This window comes from Lactuca virosa, chromosome 5 (assembly GCF_052849685.1).
Source record: "Lactuca virosa cultivar CGN04683 chromosome 5, Lactuca_virosa_CGN04683_v6, whole genome shotgun sequence".
NCBI classification, from domain to species: Eukaryota; Viridiplantae; Streptophyta; class Magnoliopsida; order Asterales; family Asteraceae; genus Lactuca; species Lactuca virosa.
The window spans coordinates 314,641,759-314,663,203 of NC_136430.1; positions in this window are offsets into that span (position 1 = coordinate 314,641,759).

Here is a 21,445-nt window from a genome sequence, read left to right on the forward strand (position 1 = left end):
AATAAAATCAGAAGATATAGGATTTTCTGGAGGAACGGGCGAACTTTTCTAAAAGAACTTACAGTTTACTTTTCATCACTAAAATACTTATGAACTCACCAGCTTAAATTCTGATCTACGCTTTCAAAATAACTTGTATTCTCAGGAAACTAGTAGACAGGTACGCGTACTTGGATTCAGAAGATGGAGCATAGTAGCTTCATGTCTTGTTTTGTTATTTACTTGCAGTCAATCTTTTGTGAATCACATACTTTGTAAACACTTTAATATAAATGCAATGGTTGTTAGTTACTTTGATTACTATGATGCATGTGTTGTGATACTACATATGACGTCCTCCGCCCCCGAACGTTTCCACCGTTCCGGTTTGGGGGTGTGACAGATTGGTATCAGAGCATTGTTTATCGTGAACTAAGTATATCAACCTATAAAAGATATGCAAGTATAAATACAATGGGGCCGAAGTGCTCTGACTAAAAGTATATTTTAAGATATAACAATATTTTATAAAAGTATACATACATGCTTATACATATATACATACTAGAACTAGTATCACAAGAAGAACAGAACATAAGTATTTAAAGGTTGGACACTGCGGTCAAACCTGGACAGTTATGTAATCATATATGGGATCAATATAGCCTGATCAACTATATTCATTTGAGATATGACCGACATGTGTTTGGGAGTGATGTGGTGTTGCAACAGTCTTAAAACCTACCTAACTATATTCAAGGGATTTCTAGATCAGAACATAAAGTTAAAATACTATAGGAGTATTTTATGATACTATAAGACAACAACAAGTTTAAAACATACCAAGTTCATTACATTAAAATACTATAAGAGTATTTTAGGCACTATAAATAACATATGTGAAAATTTAAAAGGCCCTTTTGGTAGGTCTATGATTCTGAAGTGTATACTCCCAAGGTTTTATATAATTGATATTTTATAGACTTAGAATTTGTGATCTATGCTTCACTTTCTGTTCCTTGTTTGGTTGTGGTTTTGGAGTAGGATCACTTATTCGAAGGTCTATTTAATCTTAAATTATATACAACTTGTATACACTGCGCAGTTATAGAATGACCCAGTAAGGATCACCCCATAATGTTTCACGTAATCTCATAGATTCTTTAGACACTTCCATTCTCGCACGACAAACCCAGATAGATGTAACCACTCCATCATAGCAGTTAACAGAGGAGTCAAGGGGGAACAAGAAGAAGTTCACGAGGAGTTTTTCCAAGGGAGGATCAGTTGAAGGAACTAAACGTCTTATGCGTCACACTAATAAATAATAACCTTAAATGACTTAGTGAGCTAGTGAATACACTACTCACATTATGTATTAGGATTATTTCTTTTTCATGCAGCCAGTAACAGTTATTCAATTCCCAGAGATTCATTCGAGGATAGTCACTTCTGATTCATAAAGTTTATTTTATATAGACTCCCATTAGGAATTGTTTTCCAGAACCCTATGAAAGTCAGAACCAGATAAACTCAGAACTAGGATAACTTAGTCATTTAGCTTTCGGCTTATAGCCACTGCTATAGACTTATTTTCGTCTCATCTTTGTATTCTTTTTAGCAAAAGATGCCTCGCGGTAGACCTATAAGGCGTGTAGTCAATAGCACAACAGAGAATCCACCACCGCAATTCGATCATGCTGCTCTCCAAGCAGCGATAACAGCCGCAGTAACAGCTGCTCTAACTCACATCCGCGAAGGTGGTACCAGTGGAGCTGGTAGCGGTACCCACCTAGCTAACCCCGGAGTTATCCACGGACACCCACAAGAGTGTTCGTATAAGGACTCCATGAACTGCAAACCCAAATCCTTTAATGGAAATGGGGGAGTCATTGCTCTGATGCGATGGTTCGAGAAAACAGATTCGGTCTTCGAAATCTATCTGTGCCCAGAAGGGAGCAAGGTGAAGTTTGTTGCCTGCACTTTCTCCGACAGAGCCCTAACATGGTGGAATAGCCATGTTAAGTTTCAATAACTTAACTTTAGAGGTATTAAATTAGGTATTGCATAATTTGATTTGTTAAATCAAAATATATACTTTTCATTTATATATATATATATATATATATATATATATATATATATATATATATATATATACTAGTGCGGTACCTGCGTGATGCGGCAGACAACATCTTTACTCTTAAGGATCTACCCTTAGAATCAACTATTTCTCATTCATTCATTCCTAAGGATTATCCTAAAGAATAGGTACGGAGTCGATCGTTGTCAATGACACAGCTGTTAAGCACAGCTGCTAATTTTATCATTTAGACGCAGCTGCCAGAATTGTGACATTCTCTGTGAGGCGAAGTTGCCGGTATTGTCCTTTCGGCACAGCTACCAGGGTTTTCTCGTTTATGGACAATATCGTTTTCGAGAGTCCACTCGCAATACATACCAATAGTTTTTTATAGAGTACACCGGTGAACACATCGTTCACAACACCTACAAGTTGCGAGCCTGCTAGTGTTCCACTGGACTGTCTAGAATAGTTTGTGGTTGTCATCCATACTCTGCTAGATGACGGGTCCATCATTTGGGTAAAAGGCTTCTCTCCTTGTTCACCTCTCATCTAACTCTTGATATTTTTCCATATTATATACAACATCAAATAGTTTTACAAAAATTTTAGGAATTATCGTAACTGTTTACTATTTATTCTAATTTTTATTTATGAAATACACATAAATTAGTAAAATCAGACTCTTATATATGAAAATCACCTTTGCCGATTTTCCCAGATTATATTTGTTCAATAAAAGTGGAACACCAAGTTTGGACAATTTTACATACATTTTTCTAATTATCTTCATTTTGTTAAAATAGATACACAAAAAATCATAAAATTAGAATACACTATTTGAAAACCAATTTTGGTATTTTTCCCAGATTATGTACACTATATATGAAGTTTAAAAAATGTTTGGTAGTTTTACTTAACAGTTTAATAATTATTCATGAATTAATGATTATTTAAGTTAATAAAATCAAGAAAAATATCTAAACTGATTGGAAACCAAATTTTTTATTTTTCCCAGTTTTTATATGTCTAATAACACTAGTACAAAAAGTTTGAGGAATTTTTGAAACTGTTTTATATTTATCTCTATTTTGATAGAATAAATACACAAAAATTAGAAAAAAATGTATTAAACTATTTGAAAATACATTTTATTATTTTTCCCAGATTATGTAATCTGTAAAACAGTTACACAAAAATTATAAGAATTTTTCATGATAATTTTCTATTTTCCTATGAATTTTATTATTTATCTCTATTTTGCCGCCTGCACTTTCACCGATAGAGCACTGACTTGGTGGAATAGTCGAGTCAAATCCCTAACTCTATCGGTAGCCAATGCCATAGGTTGGGAGAATCTGAAAGAACTAATGCTTGCAGAGTATTGCCCACGGGGCGAGATGCAAAAGCTGGAGCACGAGCTCTGGAACCTGAAGATGAAGGGTTCCGACATTGCAACATATATTGCTAGGTTCTGCGACCTGGCTCTTCTGTTGTGACATCCGCCTAAAATGGATTCGGGTCAACCCAACCCAATTGGAAATTTAATAAACCCTACTCAAGATTACTTGACGCTAATAGGATCAAAACCCATACAATACGATATAACTTGACGTTAATAGCAACATAGTATTGTACAACGCTATAACTATAATCAAAGTAAATTATGATACCATATTAAAATCAAATAAAAGTATAATGCTCTAATTAAATTAAAAGAATCAAACTTGAATTCTCTAATTAAACTTCAAATCAAAGTAGATTGTTATAATCAAATAATAACCTATCTTTTATAAAACTCCATTTTTATAAACTTTAAATTAAATTTTATAAAACTCTATTTTTTATATGCTTTACTTTAAATTTTATAAAACTCTTATATTAATTATGTAAAAGATGCTTGTGTTAGTGGGAAATTATGAAGACCACCAAAAGCAAAAAGATTATTCCCATGGTCTCCCACTCACACCTCCCATCCACTTTCCTTTCCTTTTTCTCCCAACACATTATTCTCTTCACCACTTAAATCTGCTCTATTCTTTCTCTCACTCTCAATCTCGAAATTTCCTCCAAGAATACTCATATTCCATCCAAGAACAATCTATTATACTCAAATCTTCATCCCTCTTGAAGCATTCATCAAGGTATGTTGTTAAAAGTTTCAAATTCATACAAGAAACAAATTAAATCCACCAAAATATCTAAAACTCATTTTTTTGCATAAACCTGATTTTTCTCAGAATACCATCAATAAAATAAGAAGTGCTGGAAATTTTCAGAAAATAACTTATTTTTATTGAATTATCATAATTATTGCAATAAAGTAGGGCAATAATTCACATAAAATACTTGTTGCATTCAATAAATTCTGAGAAAATTCTGGGATGACCTGTATACTGATTAAACATGATATATGAAGTTTCATGCATTTATATTACTGTTTACTATTATTTATGATTTTATTGATTAATTAATAATGAAATATATAAAAAATACTTCCCATAGTCACAAATATCTGAAACTTATACACTGGGCTCTACATCATGTTATAAAACTATGGTTAATTTTACAGATTTTTTGAGAATCATTTACTATTTTTCCCGAATTTTGTGTTGTTTAATCATTAAAATATTAAATAAATACTAAAATAGTTCAGAAAAATATACAAATTTTACAGTAATTCATATTGTATGAAATAATGATTTCCTAATAATTTCATAATTTTTCAATACTGTTTACTATTTAAAACTATTTTCCTAAGTATTTAAGCATGTAAAAATGCATTTTAATGATTATTTCATATAAATAATTGTTAAAATCTGTAAATAATTATAATTGGGCAAGTTATTATTTTAATTAGAAATTATTAAAATCTGGCCTAAATTGAAAATATAAATTAATTATGCAAAGTAAGTAATTCAATTTAAAATTCATTTAACAAATAAATACCTTAATATTATAATCAAAATGAATTATTGTTAATTCATCTAATATAAGAATATGTGTCTAATTATTTGTATTAATACTCCATTCTCGTTTAGCAGTTCCTAAACCAAAACTATTAATTATATTAGGTTCTACGCCATTTTGACCCGAATCGTCTATCGTACGACACACGCATTTCGTTTTGGGACTAATGTGAGTAATCTACCCCATATTTTATAATTTTCAATACTTTTGGGGTGTATCATGTGGTTCTAATATGTTCCAACTTCATTTTATTGTTTTATCACAATTGAGACATTGTTGGGACATTTATACGTGAGTCATTAATTGTATAACTATTGTTCGTTTACGCTACATGTACTTGTAGTGCATTATCATTTTTAGTCTAATCTCCATGACTATGCCCGTATTCTTGAGGTACGTTATGGACAATAATAGCGCTATTGGGTTGACCACCCCGCCTTGGGACGCTAAGGTGATTGATCACACGTGGTTGAGTGTGTATGATGATTAGATGCTCCATCCTATATATATTTATGTATATACATATGTATATATATAGGGTGAGGACTTATTGTTGTTGTTATCAATTGTTAATCAATTTTTGATTTATAAACCGTTATCTCAAATACAATTGTTTGGCGACTTCAAAAGAAAACAGATTTCAAATTATAAATGTTTCAACTTCACAATTTTCTCTACTAAAATTTGATTACTCACCAACTCTCGTAGTTGACCTGTTTTTACCCATGATGCAGATTTGAAGAATGAAGAATGATGAAAAATAGGTTGTGCCTTAGAAATCCACAAGACAATTTAAATTTGATGTAATAAATGTGGTTTGCATTTGTATTTGTACTTGTATGTTGTGGATCTTGTTTGCATACTTAGTACTTAATTGAATCTAATCACATTATAACCTAGTTGTCATGAGACTTTGAACAATATATCACGCCTTGATCGATTCCGACAAGGATCGGGGTGTGACATCTGTGTCCCGGGATGGTCACCCCGGAAAGCAAGAAAATTGAGAGGTACATATGGGGATTGACACCCCTAACTTAAGGGAACGTCTTGGCTGCTAAACCTCTCACATTTGACAGCGTCAAGTGTCTGGCACAGACTCTGGTAGATCACGGGGATGATCATGATCCCATAACAGTCACTTCCGAACCACCAAAGGCGAGTGGTGAAAAGAAAAAGTTCTGGAACAAGCGCAAGGGCAAGTCTTCTCAGGAGCCCTCCAAGAAGCAACACACAGTGGCAATCCACACCGCTACCATTCCTACTGCTATTCCCACTACCCCAACAACTCCCAGCCGTTATGCTGGAAACCTGCCCCTGTGTGGCGAATGCAATTAGTATACCTAGAATTGAAGCTATACACTAATCATGAATTGGAAACATCCCTAGGAACTAGGAATCACTCACAATGGAGTGTATCAATCACATATGATTGGGTTAAGGGAGTTCACGGCCACACTTGAGTGTGTTCACGGCCAAGGTGTTCATGGCCATGGGTGTTTACGGCCCGTGATGTTCACGGCCCATGATGTTCTTGAGAAGGGTTTACGACCAAGGGAGAAGTTATGGACGTAAACTCTTGGTTTTCATGCTAAAATGGTTGTTTCTAGGGTGTAAATCAAGAGCTTCTAATTGATATCAAGTATATGGAAATGGTACTTATGATTTGGAAGCTTGAAGGGGTGTTCACGGTTCAAAGAAACTAGTGTGTGTTCATGGTGTTCTTGGTGTTCTTGAAGATCTAACCTAAAAGAGATGTATTCACGGATGAAATCAAGGGGTTTTACTAGATCAAGAAGGATATCAACTTAAGAATGGAAGAATCACTTACAAGTTTGGAGAGAATTAGAAGTATTCTTGATGATACTTGAGAGAGAATTTGTGTGTTCTTAAGTTGGAAGTGTGAAAAATGAGGGAAAAATGAAGAAAATCTATATATATGTGCGAGGGTTCACGGTTCGAAGGATTACGGCCGTGAACCTCGTTTACGGTCCAAGGTCGGCTAGAGTCTACGGCCGAAGCCTGATTACAGCCGAAGCCGTTCACGGCTGCGAGGGTTTACGGCTGCGAGGAGTATACGACCGTAAACCTTTTGCGGTCCGAAGCGTTTGCGGTCCGAAGCGAAGGAATAAGATGCGGAGTTTCTCGGTTTTTAAGCCCTTTCCTTCTAATTTCAATTGTAGATATTTTAAGGATTTTAACAAATAAAGGTTATTATTATAACCTAAATAAAAACCCAAACAATAAAAAGGACCTTAGTTGACCCTCGTTTGACTTTGGTTGACTAGAGTTGACTTTACAAATAGAAAATAACAGGATGTTACAGTGTACGTGCCCAGCCTAGTCGTTACGCGTCGAAGCTAGTATGCATGCATGGCTCTCATGCAGTGAGAGGGTGATGGAGCGTCGACGTGGCTGGCTCCTGGCCTTGTTTCCTTATACGATGGGCGTACTCGCATTTATTCAACTTCAAAAATTCATAACTATTACATACGAGCTCCGTTTATGACGTTCTTTATATCCACGCGTAGGTGAGACTATGCTCTACAACTTTCGTTTAGACTCCATCGGCTAATTTTGAAATTATTTTTAAAGTTATATTTTTAACAGGCCGGGACAGGAAAAGTCCGTTAAAAATCCATAACTTCTTCATCTGAAGTTCGTTTTCGTCTGTCTTTTTATCGTTGTACTACTATTGACGAGATCTTCAATTCTTGTTTAGGTTGCGTCGGCTAAAAATCACTCGAATTCTAAAGTAAAGTTAATATATAGCTTACGGTCCTTGCTGATAGTAATATATTAGAACAACCAAATGGGGAACAACCAAATGCATCCAAAGTTTATAAACTGAATTACCAAATGGGGAATAAGCAAATGTATTTCTAGACTTAAACATGGATTGTTAAGTGATGATAATATGATATGTATCTGGTATACTTTAGGTTGAATACCTAATGGACACAAGCACTAGAATATTAAGAAGAGATATGCCTTATATTCTAATATGTGCTAAATGATAAATAAATATAGCATGCCTTAGGTTGTTTACCTATCTTGCTATTACTTGAGAAAGTTTAAGGTCTATTGCCGACCTTGGTTTAGAAGAGGAAATTTTATGTGTTTAGAATTCTAAAAATTTCCGTATTAGAATTGATATGAAACTTTCGAAGTGATAAGAAGATTTATGATAGTTGACGTCGATAACTTCATAAATAAACGATCGTAGAATATCGTAAAATAATACCTATCAAGTAATATCATAAATTTTACCCTCATTTGACCAGCCAATACTCCAGGGAATTACTCTCAACCTTCATCTCATTTTCAGCCACAAGAACTTCCTTCCAAAGACATCAAAACCGTGAACTAAAGGGTTGTTGTCCCTTTTGTGTTTCAGCCATCATTTCACCCATCTACACCTTCCTTTTGGTTGATATTTTACCACCAAATACCCTTGGAAGTTAGTTGTTATGCTACTCCAAATTTGAGATTCACAATAGTGAGTAAACTACCTTTTTCTTACCCTTTTGTTGTGAAGATTTCATGACAGCAACATAGCCAAAACAGTGGCTGTTTTGGAGCATCAAACAAACACCCAAAAGTTCTTCATCTTTCTGCCCATTTTCGAGATTTAAAGTATACCATATGTAGCTACTTTCAAACACTTAAAACCCCTGAGAAAGTTACCCTTTACCTCTCAAAAAGCTTGTGTTATTCCACCACCTTTTGGCAACATACTTTTGATCCAAGTTGAAGCTAGACATCCAAAAGAATACTCGAATCACAAACTTGAGTGGAACCGGAAACCGCACGAACCATTCTCAACCCGAATAACTCTACGTGACAAAAGTGAGTTTTCTACGGCCCCTCTTTTATGTTTTACAAGTTTTGGGGGAGAATACACACTAAAAAAATTGTAGTTGAAAGATTTATAAGCTTTGCTAACTAAAAATGCAAGTTATGTCACTAAACATATCGAAGCTTAAATTTTAGCTTTTCACAGAAAAGTTATGGTCTGTTCACGGACTGTTTTGCCCTCCTTAAATTTAATGGATTTCAAAACTGTATAATATGGAAATAGTTCAGGTTTATACCATTTCAAGGACTACTCGCACGCATTCATACGATTTTTCTACAATTTATAATGATTTTTACAAAACTGCCTATCATTTCAGAACATTTTCGGACCAGTATGTAAAAATGAACGTTTTCACTCTGGTTAGGAAACAATTATGGTCAGGGTAAAAATTATGGACAAAGTAGACTCATTTTATTAACTTTGAGAGTTTACGGATCCAGATTTCGACGTACGATGATTTTTCTATGATTTTCTAAAAACATGGACAGAATTGCCCTTTTGATAAACCTTGTTGTTTGGTTTTTCAAATATAAATATAAAGTTTTGTGGTAAATGAGAAATACACAAATTATGACATTGTTTAATTCAAACATACTTTAAGAGTTACAAAAGTGTAAATTATAACAAGTATTACTAATATAATCATGTTGACAACCTTATAACATAAGATGATTTGAACTATGTCGATGTCACTCACAGCCGGGGTGTTGTATAAACTTTGTTGGTCACTTAGAGTCGGAGTACTGTCTAAACAATTGTTAAGGTCACTTACAGTCGGAGTACTGTCTAAACATGTATATGGTCACTTACAGTCGACGTACTGTTTAAACTCATATTGGGACACATACGACCATTTTCCCGATCGTATAGGGACACATACGACCCTTGTCCGATAGAATTTTGGTAGCTTTACATTATTAAGCATTACAACCAAAAGTCTTCAAACTCAAACAATTGGGAATTATGACAACATCTCGGATACAAATATACTAATACAAACTATGATGAGTTTGTATGTAGTATAAATATTGTTTGTAGATTGTTAAACCGATTGGTAGTATTTATAAAGACAGTATGTAGTATAAATATTGTTTGTAGATTGTTAAACCGATTGGTAGTATTTATTTATATAAAAACTTAATATTTTGCTCCACAAAAATATGTTAATATTTACTTTTATCATAAGAATTTTTTTTTACATGGATAATCGTATCGGATTTCAAGTATGGGGTCTCACAGGCCATCTAGTCAGTATGGTTATAATAACTCATTAAAAAGATACGTTAGTGTATAATTAACTACACATAAGTACATTTTCAAAGTACTAGTTTTACAAGATACAATTTACAGTATTACATTACAATTTACAATAACAGCTGGTGAAGCCAGGCACACTCACAGTTACAAGTTTTACAAAAGGAATACAAATACAGAACATTGGTTTACAAATAGAACGGTTTAAGTGATTAAAACTACTTTTCATATACAGCAGAAAATATAGGATTTTCTGGAACATTTTACATATTCAAGAAACAGAAAACATTTTTTCAAACATAAACACTTATGCACTCACTCAACTTTATGTTGATACTCTCTTTTCAAATTACTTGTATTCTTAGGGAACCAGTAGACAGGTACTCCCCGAGCTCTTGAGAAGATGGAGTTATTTTGAGTCTTGTCTTCTTCTTTTGTATAACTATTTTGGTTTCAATATACAATGATTGAACACATGTAAACTATAAATACATTTGGGGCTAAGAGCTTTGACTACAAGTATACTTTTTAAAAATTTAAGTATTTTTACAAGAAGTATACTAACACTCATACCTACAAGTACAGTATCACGGTCATAAGAACTTAAAAGTATTTGGATGTTGAACATTACAGTCAAACCTGGGCAGTTATGTAATCATATATGAGATTAATATAGCATGATCAACTATATTGATTTGAGATATGACCAACATGTGTTTGGGAGTGATATTAGTGTTGCGACATGTCTAAAACTTACCAACCATACATATTCAGAAGAACTATAGAACAAAACATAAAGATTAAAATACTACAGGAGTATTTTAGGCAGTATATACTAATAACAAATATGTGAAAACAAAAGAACCATTGTGGGTAGAATTATAAATATTAAGGGTATATTACAGTTATATATAATTAAAGTTATATAGACTTAGAATATGTGATCTAGATTCATTTCCTGTTCCTTGTTTGGTTGTGGATTTAGAGCCAGGTCATATAATCGAAGGTCGATTATACCCAAGTTATATATAATTAGTATACACTTTATAGTTATAGTAATACCTAGAACAAGTCATACAGAATACATTACTTGTTAACTGTAAGTCTCTCTCATAGAAACTTGTATCTTTAATCTATCGTTACTAACTATATTCTATATCTCTTATCCCTATTCTCGCTTAGATAACAATGGCTGGAGTTCATCTACCTGGAGACCCTTATTTTCCCAATCAAGGGCAAGATGCAGAGCCAGAAGAGAATCATGAAGTTCCCTTAGATGATGATTTTGCAGAAAATTTTCCTTAAGACACTGATTCTGAATCAGAAGCCTATAATCCACCACCAGTTGCCCAAAATCCTAATCCACGACAAAATTTCCAAGGCCTGACGCCTTCGTGGGCTGATGTAACATCCCGTTATTTTCTATCTTGTAAAGTCAACCAAAGTCAAACGAGGGTCAACTAAGGTCCTTTTTATTGTTTGGGGTTTTCATTTAGGTTATAATAATAACCTTTACTTGTTAAAATCCTTAAAATAATTACAATTGAATTTAGAAGGAAAAGACTTAAAAACCGAGAAACTTCGCATCTTATTCCTACGCTTCAGATCGCAAACGCTTCGGGCTGCAAAAGGTTTACGGCCGTATACTCCTTGGACCGTACACTCCTCGTAGCCGTAAACCCTCGCATCCGTGGTCGAAATCAGGCTTCGGCCGTAAACTCTTTGGACCTTATCTTCTCGGAAACCAAACCTTATCACATTGGGACATGTTCACGGTCGTAGACTCTAGCCGACCTCGGACCGTAAACGAGGTTCACGGCCGTAAACCCTCGGACCGTGAACCCTCGCACATATATATAGATTTCCTTCATTTTTCCTTCATTTCTCACATTTCCCAGCCAAGAACTCTCAAATTCTCTCAAGTATCATCCACCAAGAACATCATATCTCCTCAAGAACACACCAAGATCATCCTTGTTCATCTTATTCAAGTGATTAAACACTAGTTCATCACATAATCTAACAGATATCAATTCTTGATCTTGTTATCACTTCAAGAACATCCTTCCATCTTCATTTATTAGGCTAAAATCCATTGATTTTACTAGTTTTCACGAATAACGCGGAGAACACGTGAAGAATACGAAGAACAAGCACCTCAAAACCTTTGAATCTTCTCAAAATCTGGTCTAGGATCATCAAGTGTTCTTTATCCTTCAAGAACACCTGGCCGTAAACTCCTGGCCGTAAACCCATTTCAGTCTCCAATCTAGCTTGAAACACTTCAGTTTGTAAGTTATACTTACAAATTAGTCCGGTTTCTAATTATTCCTATTCGTGTCACTCTTTAAAGTTTCCCAACCCGACACATTCAGTTCATTTGCATCACAGGTGTCGATACGAATCTACATTACACTGAGACAAAGAGAGAGAGAGAGAGAGAGAGAGAGAGAGAGAGAGAGAGAATGGGGTGTGGGCCCCATTTTATTATCAATAAAGCATTAAATTAAATATAAAAAATATATTAAGAGGGAAATTTAGTCATTTCAATTTTCGGAGGGACCATTTTCACATACAAACTAGTCCAAAAGGACCACGAATCCAAAAAAGTCGTGGTTTGGACTAAAACCCCAAAAAAATGCATACCACAGGGACCATTTTTGCAATTTTGTCTTTTGATTAAGTTTATTTTTCTAATTTCTTTTGATTTTTTTACCAAAAAACAAATTACAGTTCCATTTGGTGCATTTTCCATATTTCTGTGGTAAATGCACTAAATAGCAGTCTTTTGAATTTACAAATTTTTGTTTTTGTTTTTTGCAATTTATTTGGTTTTTTTTACCAAAAACTAAACTACATTTCTATTTGTTGCACTTTTTCATATTTAGGTGGTAAATGCACTAAATAGGAATGTAATTTTAAATTACAACTTTTGTATTATGTTTTTTTTTTCAATTTCTTTAGATTTTTTTACCAAAAAACAAATTACATTTTCATTTGGTGCATTTTCCATATTTCGGTGGTAAATGCACTAAATAGCAATGTATTTTTAATTTACACCTTTTTGTTTTTGTTTTTTTGCAATTTATTTGGTTTTTTACCAAAACCCAAAGTACATTGCTATTTGTTGCATTTTTTCATATTTAGGTGGTAAATGCACTAAATAAGAATGTAATTTTAATTTACACTTTTTTGGATATGTTTTTCCAATGTCTTTTGATTTTTTTACCAAAAAATAAATTACATTTCCATTTGGTGCATTTTCCATATTTCGGTGGTCAATGCACTAATATTTGGTGCTATTTGGTCCATTTGAATTTACACCTTTTTTGTTTTTGCTTTTTCCAATTTATTTCATTTTTTACCAAAAACCATAGTACATTGCTATTTATTTCATTTTTTCTTATTTAGGTGGTAAATACATCAAATAGCAATGTACTTTGAATTTACACTTTTTGTTTTTTATAGTTTATTTTGATTTCTTTACCAAAATTAGATTCTAAAATTCAAGTAAGCTATCATTCATCAAAATATATTTTTTTGGAACAAACAAACGTCCCATCTTTTGTGTGCTACAGTTGTTTGGGAAGTCGTTTTCGGCAATGCATTTAATGTAACCCATTTCGTGTTCGGGTGTCATCATTTCCAACCTATAAAAGGATTTTGAATCCTAACTACTACTTTTCACTTTTGTTATCGTCTTCCTAGAGCCTTTCACTCTATACTTTGTTCTTCGAGCTCTCAAACATTCATCAACGACTTCCTATCAAGCTGTTTCCAAAACCTCCAAGAAGAAATCCTCTAAGGGGTCTGCCTCATCTTTCTCAACTGAGTTCTAGAGAAACCACTCAGCTCTTTTTGCTTGATCCAATGGATTACGATGAATCCATTCAAGTAATTATTGAGTTCATCTCCAAACATCATATCGCAGTTCCTCTCACAAACATCCCAAACCCTAACCTTCCTCTTCGCATTCTTCATAAAGCTTTTGAACGCATCAAGATTGAGAATGATGTTCTGGAAGTCAAGATCGCTGATGAAAAAATCGTTCCACTACATAAAAGTACTTTCCTTGAGGTAATCAGCATTCCAGAAAAACCCAAGGGTTTTCGTGTTCAAGAACCCACAACTAAAGAGTTTCATACGTTTCTCAATCAGATTCGGTATAATGGAGAATTCAAGGCCAAAGAATTTAAGAAATCTGCAGTTCCCGGGCTATGGACCGTACTGATGCATCTCATCCTCTGTGGATTGTCCAGCAAGCATGGTGGTAGAGACACCATGAGCAAGGATAGGTTGTACGTTGTGCACAACATCTTCTCCAGAAGAAACAACTTTGTTGATCTGACCGAGGTACTCTGGAAAGACTTTCGAAAGTTCGCCATCAAGAAGAAGCCAAACGAGATATCAAGTTCGAGATTTTGAGGACCGACTCTGCAATAACTTTACCTTGAGGGACATGAAGCCATTCCTCTCAATTACGACATTCAAGAGGTATTTTGCTCATTCAAAGCCATTAAAACTTATAGGTTGCCGAACCAATACTCTTTCGGACCTATCAAGAGATTTACAACTCATATGTTAGCAGTTGTTCCATCCGACTCACCTTACCTCAAACATCATCTTGAGACTTCCGTTGTTGTACAACCCAACAAAATCTACCTCAATCTCGGATATTTAGCCTTCGGATGTGAATAAACCAGTTTCTGTTGGTGGTCGTAAGAAGAAAATGGCTAAACGAAAGGACTCTCCCTCAAAAGTCTGAACCAAAAAGAGAACCAAAGGCAGTGGATCCTCTCAACAGGATTCACAAATTACCATTCAATCTGACTATGGATCACCGCCTACCCCTCCCATCCACTCTTCTGAAGTACCTTTCAGAGCTTCAATTCACATGCATACACTCGCGGGGAGTCTGCACATAATCTACCCCCATCTTCCCAAAAAGATGGTGTTGGTATTGAAAATAGTCCCTTGAAGCCCCCTGGGACACACCCACGAGTCTTTTTGGAAATCCCATTCGATTCTACACAAGCACAATCAGGGGCTCCTGCCTCTGTTTCTAAGCTTTCCGAAGCTGGAGTAGTCCCTCCTACTCCGAAAGCCTCAACCGGTATGATACCTGCTTCAGGTAAAGGACGATCGAGTATTTTTTACAAAGACCGGTCTGATTTTTTTGATAGGGCTCACTCTAGACATTCGGAGCTAACAAGAGCACAAGTGTAGTATACGTTTATTTCCATGCGTCAAAGAGCTATTCAAAGTCGTCTTTCATTCACTTTTCCATATGATGAAGAGACTGATCAAGTATTCCATCCTTCCAAAGAAGCTCAACACACCGCTACAGGAGGTGTTCCTGATCCTACAATTGTTTCGGATGATCCTCCTCCGACGTTCACAAGTGAAGAAACTCCCAAGCCTCCTTCCGACGAGGATCTATCAGATGATGTAATGTTCAAAGATGACAACTCATAGTTGGTTCTATTCCAATCCTTACATCCTTCAACATGTTACAGAAGCCCTCCTCCTCGAAACCAACTTATGATTTCGGTTTTTTCTCCTCCTCCAAGGAATCCAAAGAAGAAGAAGAAGAAGTAGATGATGAAGCCAACAAGCAATCCTCTCCTGTTATCTTGGTAAGCAATCAAGGCAACGAGGATCAAGCCAATCCAACCAATAATCCCAAGCCTTCAGAACCTTAAGATGATGCCAATGATGATGACAACGATAAGAAGTCTGAGAGTTCTACCTCGGACACAGGATCTTCGGATAAAAACATTGCAAATCCTTTTGCCTTGTTAGAACTCCGAGACAATGTTGAATCTGCCGTCTCCAAAGTTGACTAACTCGACTAGAACGCCGCGGGCCTTGATTCCAAGATTGATCAGAAGGTCACAAAGTCTCGATTCTAAGCTAGAGCTCATTCTCAAATCTCTTTCGGAGATCAAAGATGTTGCCCCCTCCGAACTCGATCGAGCCAATCAACTCGACCAACTCATTTCCCTTAGGTTCAAGCACACTCTTGAAGAAGTCGAATAGAAGTATAACGACAGTCTCGATCATCACATCTCCACCACCACAACTATGCTCAAGATTCATGACGACATGATTAATGCTACCAATGAACTCATCAAGCAGACTCATGTTCATCATGAGAAACAAATTCAAAGTCTGGAAAAGGAAATTCGAAAAAAGGATGAAATGAATATGATTATACAACAAGTTATTATCAAGCTGATATGTACCACTTGGAATATTGTTGATGTTCCGAAAAACAAATTTGATGAGATGCTCGTAATTATTGATGAAACATTTGCCCATGTTAAAGCTCATGCTCCTACAACCGAAGCTTATGTTGCTCTCTCCAAACAGATCAACATGAGCTTTCAAAAAGTGTTTGAACGGTAGAGTGAACTTCAACGTGAAACCAAACTTGCATCGGATGCAGGGCCTTCCAATGCAAGAGGGGGATGAGTTAGTGAAAGAGAAATACGGATTCAATGGAAACCTGTCTTGGAGTTTGTGTTCTGAGATGAATTGTATGATAAAGAAATACTCAAGGTTGTAACTCTTGAACCTCTTTAGTTGGGTGATGATGAGGATGAAGACCTGGTTGAAAATGGGATTTTATGACTTCAAGCTATCAGAGAACAACGTGTGAAGGTCCTTTCGGATGCAGAAAAACTGAAATGGTCCTCGGTTACGTGGCCATCATCTGTATCAGAAACGTTCAGACGATGTCGCGATATGGCAAAAATCAAGACCAAGCTAACTTTTGACACGTTCAGAGCTATTCAATCTATGCTTCCACCAATCCCTGCTCTAAGGATCACACAAATCGATGTAGGTTCTCTAACCCGGAAACCTGATGATCTCCTTGAAGAGCCTCTGATTCCTCCTTCACCGGAATTTATCATCACCGAATCCGGTCAACAAATCATTTCTGGCATGAGCGAAACTCCCAAGACAAAGGCAAATAGATTGCTACCGAATCGGACAGCCCATTGAAGACCTTGAAAAAGTCTGAGGGTTGGTCTCAAGATCAGATCAATCAAGCTTTGGAAGAAAACATTCGGATTCAAGCGCTGAAAGACAATCCGAATCCGATGATGGGCATATCTCCTCTTTTCTGAGAAGGAGTTATTCACGACATACACTTTTTGCCCTTCATGTATTATGATCTTCCAACACAGGATGCCGATCAACTTGATCTGCCAATCTCTCCTCATGGTCACTTCTACATCAAGTATGCTCCTCTTCATCCGATGATGATCCTCAAATAATCATCAAAACAGAGCAGGAGAGATTGAGAACCTTTTACTCCGTCAACGCACGACCCGAAAAGGAAGTGTGGTATCGGAAGAGGATTACTAAGATCATTGGATACAGTAATAAGGTTCAGAGCAAGTTTGATCTTAACTGTATGTTTTACAGATATTATGTCTCTCGAAACAAAGAATCAACCATCACCATCACGGATGCGGACTTTCCTTCAATCAACCCAAATGACATTTTCACCATTGCTGCTCACTTCCGAGATCACCAATCAAGTGGCACGAGCATCGGAGCGTACAATGCTGCAATCAATTTCTTGACGGACCATATTGTTGAGTTCTGCAGGTCCGACATTGAATTTGCTCCCTTGTTCGGAACCGAGAACGTTTTGGCAAAATCACTACCGAACTCCCTAAAGCACAGATCTTGGTAGAAGGCCTTTTTGAAGAACTGGAACTCGGCTATGTCTATCTCAAAAAGAAGACTAATCGAAAAGAATTCTTTAGAGTGTTGACAAACATCTTGTTCTGACAAAGATCCTTCAGAAGTTCATTTCCAATGCTGCAAAAAATAATTCTCCTGAGCATGTAAAGAAGAAGTTCATAGAACATCTCATGTGGTACTTAGAAGTCTGAAGTTGGCTCCAAAGTGCCTATCTCTTTGTGTTTGATGAAGCCAAGTGAGGAGTTTTTTTATAGTTAAGTTCACTTATGGGAAGATTGTTGATACATGAAAGTGAACCTCTAGCAATTCGAAGCCAAACCAGAACCGAAGTCCAAGTGCATTCCGAGATGTGAAGGGTTCCGAAGCCAAGCTTCTTCCAAGATGAAGACTTATCCGAGACATTCCTAGTTTTCAGTGTTATTGAGTATGTACTATCATTTAATGCTTCTTGTCGTTTAGTACTTGTTTGATTATACACTTCATGGGACAAAATCGAGTAAATCCTGTGTGTCAGATTTTAACTTCTCAGATTTACATTCTCCATGCAAGTCTTGTATTTTGTCCTTTATCTCTCCTTGGCTATTTAAGGAGATGAGTTTTCCATGCATTGTAACTCTTTTTGGAGCAATATTCTCTTTCACATCAAATACTAAGTATCTTGCAAGTCAAATCTCTTTCTCTATCATTCTCAATGTTCTTAAGTTATCTTTACTTTGTTCATAATCATTTTATCTCACTTGAATATTTTATTGAATACTTTGTTGATCTTCTAACTTTCAAGACTGGTTTACCAGACTTGATCGGACCCAAATATTAGCAGCAAACATTGATCTTAAGTTAATTCGAGGTTTGAGTTTTCAAACCTTGTCCGCGCACTAAGTCTTGCACTTTCAAGGGGACCATTTAACAGTATCTAGAGTATCGGGCTCTCATTGGTCCATCTGTCCCTGTCTTGATCTTCCCCTATTATGATTGGTGAAGAGGGAATAATAGTAGTGGTGTGTGCACAACTTCTGCTGACATCTTCCTCTAATGGGTAGCCCATGACCATGCATGGGGAACAAGAAGTTCCTACACAGACGGCGTTGACTTGCTGCCTGCTACTTAGGCCATGAGAACCCATCGTCTGTCTAGGAAGGATTTTGTCATGGCTAATCCTTTAATTGATTTATCTGTTCAGTCGTGCTTAGCCGTTCAGCGGTATCTTTCTACTATTTTGTTGGGTCGGTTGCCACCTTGATAGACTAGCAACTGTTGTGCTAAACCAACCGTTGGGTCGCTTAGTCGCATCATGACGAACCGTCATGTGGTACGTCATCAAGTATCATACAATCAATTAAACACCTACATAATAAACACTATCCTAGTCAGCTAGCATAGTTGTACCCTAACGATACATATGTCCTATCATACAAAGGATATACAATGTGACACATAGTATGGTGAGAAAATTCACTTGAACAAGATAGTGAAGAATTACAGCTGAACACTCGAATTTTGCACAGATCAGACTCACGAACCATCTAAACACCAATAAAGGTCAAACATTGGTCCACAATCCAAAACCCTAAAGTTTACACCGAAGTCAAACTTAGTCAACATTCAGGTCAAAAGGTGTCCTAGACGATTAATCCCTTAACGACGATCCACCGACTAGCTAACATCGAACAATTCTTACAATCTTGATTTATCAATAATTTAATTATATTATTGTATTATACACTATATTTATTATAAAATATACATGAACATAATTAACCGACTCCAACATCAAAACGGTTATTATATAACATTAGCTACACCTTAGCATTATGACAATTAGTAAATAATAACTGCCATAATTAACAGCCATATCGTTTCCAACACATCTTTTCTAGACAACTCTTACTAATGTTAACAATAATACAAAGTCCGCCTTAACATTTCAACCCTCCCTCTTAAGCTAGACTTGAACAAACTTAAAGAATCCACACTTCATTTCAACCATGGTCAACCCATTAGTTTTCTTCAGGCATCCATTATTTCTAAACTAGTGAAAAAACTTTAAAAGTTGCTCACCAATTGCTCTCTGACAAATTAAAGAAATGTCTTTCATAACAACATCATGATCTTTAAATGCATGTGATTTTTCTTTGACGAAGTAAACCTCCTTTGTATTTCAATATTTGGTTTTTCTTTTTGAGAAAACCCTATAACTCATCATTTTTCTTCAACAATTTTCTAACACCAAAAAGATAACGTTTGAATGATGACCTTGAATATACTTCTTATATCATCTTGACACCACGGTGTGTGCCAAGGGAATGTATCCCCTTTCTTGAACCATATGCTTACCTTCATCATTGGTTCATACTCGATTGTGGACAGTATAATCCATAGTCACAAACATCCACCAATCCATAAACACAAATAAGGTTCTCTCAATTCGTATTGAAAACCCATCAACAATCCATCTTCTACACCCTGACGAGTTCTTAGACCAAAAACGGATTTGACTTGTGTGTCAAATAGATATTTTATGAAGACAATAGGATAGTCCCTACATGGTTCTTTATAGATTTTAACCATATATTCTTCTGATGTTTTGGTAACCAACAAACAGTACGAGGTTTCATACTACTTCTTCAGAAAGATCACAATTGAGCTGATGATTGGAATGAGGAGAGATATTAAATTTTAGGATTAAAAAGTGAGTTGAAGATAATAATAATAATAATAATAATAATAATGAAGGTAGGGCTGATGATGATGATGAAGCCAAAAGCTTCCTTAAATTTTATTAAAGAGCAATGGGTATTTACAAACTTGAAAAGGAAAAGGGGGAAACAAACATATATTGAAGTTAACATAACATTTGTAATGACAATAACAATAAACAATCCCTAGTAATAGCTAACAGTAACAAATAAGGAATTTTAATATGTCATACCACACAAAGAACCTTTAACAAAGGTGGATCGCAAGGTTAAGAAGCAACTACCCTGGAAATTTAACACAACTGATAGCAGAATGGAAATTTAATGGATTTCATATTTTGACAAGAAATAAAGAAAGTAGTAACATAGATCAAATTGACGGAAGTAACAACACTGTGAAGAGGAGAAGCGATATCTCAGTAATAGATGACTGGAGTTCTATACTCACTCTATGCTTAAAAATTTCTTCAACTGCATTCATCATGTTGAAATTAATCCTGATTTGGTTCATGTTTAACTCAGTTTTTAATTCATTAAAATGAATAAGTGGTTACCATATTATTAGCTAAATGTGGTTAACCAGGTAGTAAAGTATTTCAGTTTCAATTCTTAGTTTAAAGCTTTTTATTTCAGCTTTCAATGTGGTAGTCTATAAATTTTCAATCCTTGTTTTACTATCAACAGAGAATTAGAATAAAAACTTCCAAAAGTTCCTCCAAGTGTGTGTACCTCTAATTCCTAATTCAGTTTGCATATTTTTGAGTGTGTAGCTTGATATTTTGTTGTCTGATTTCCAACATTTGGTATCAGAGCATCCGGTTCATGCCCAAATATATCCGCTATGAATCCATGTCGTCATCCAGCCAACTTGTTACAAGAGAGAAT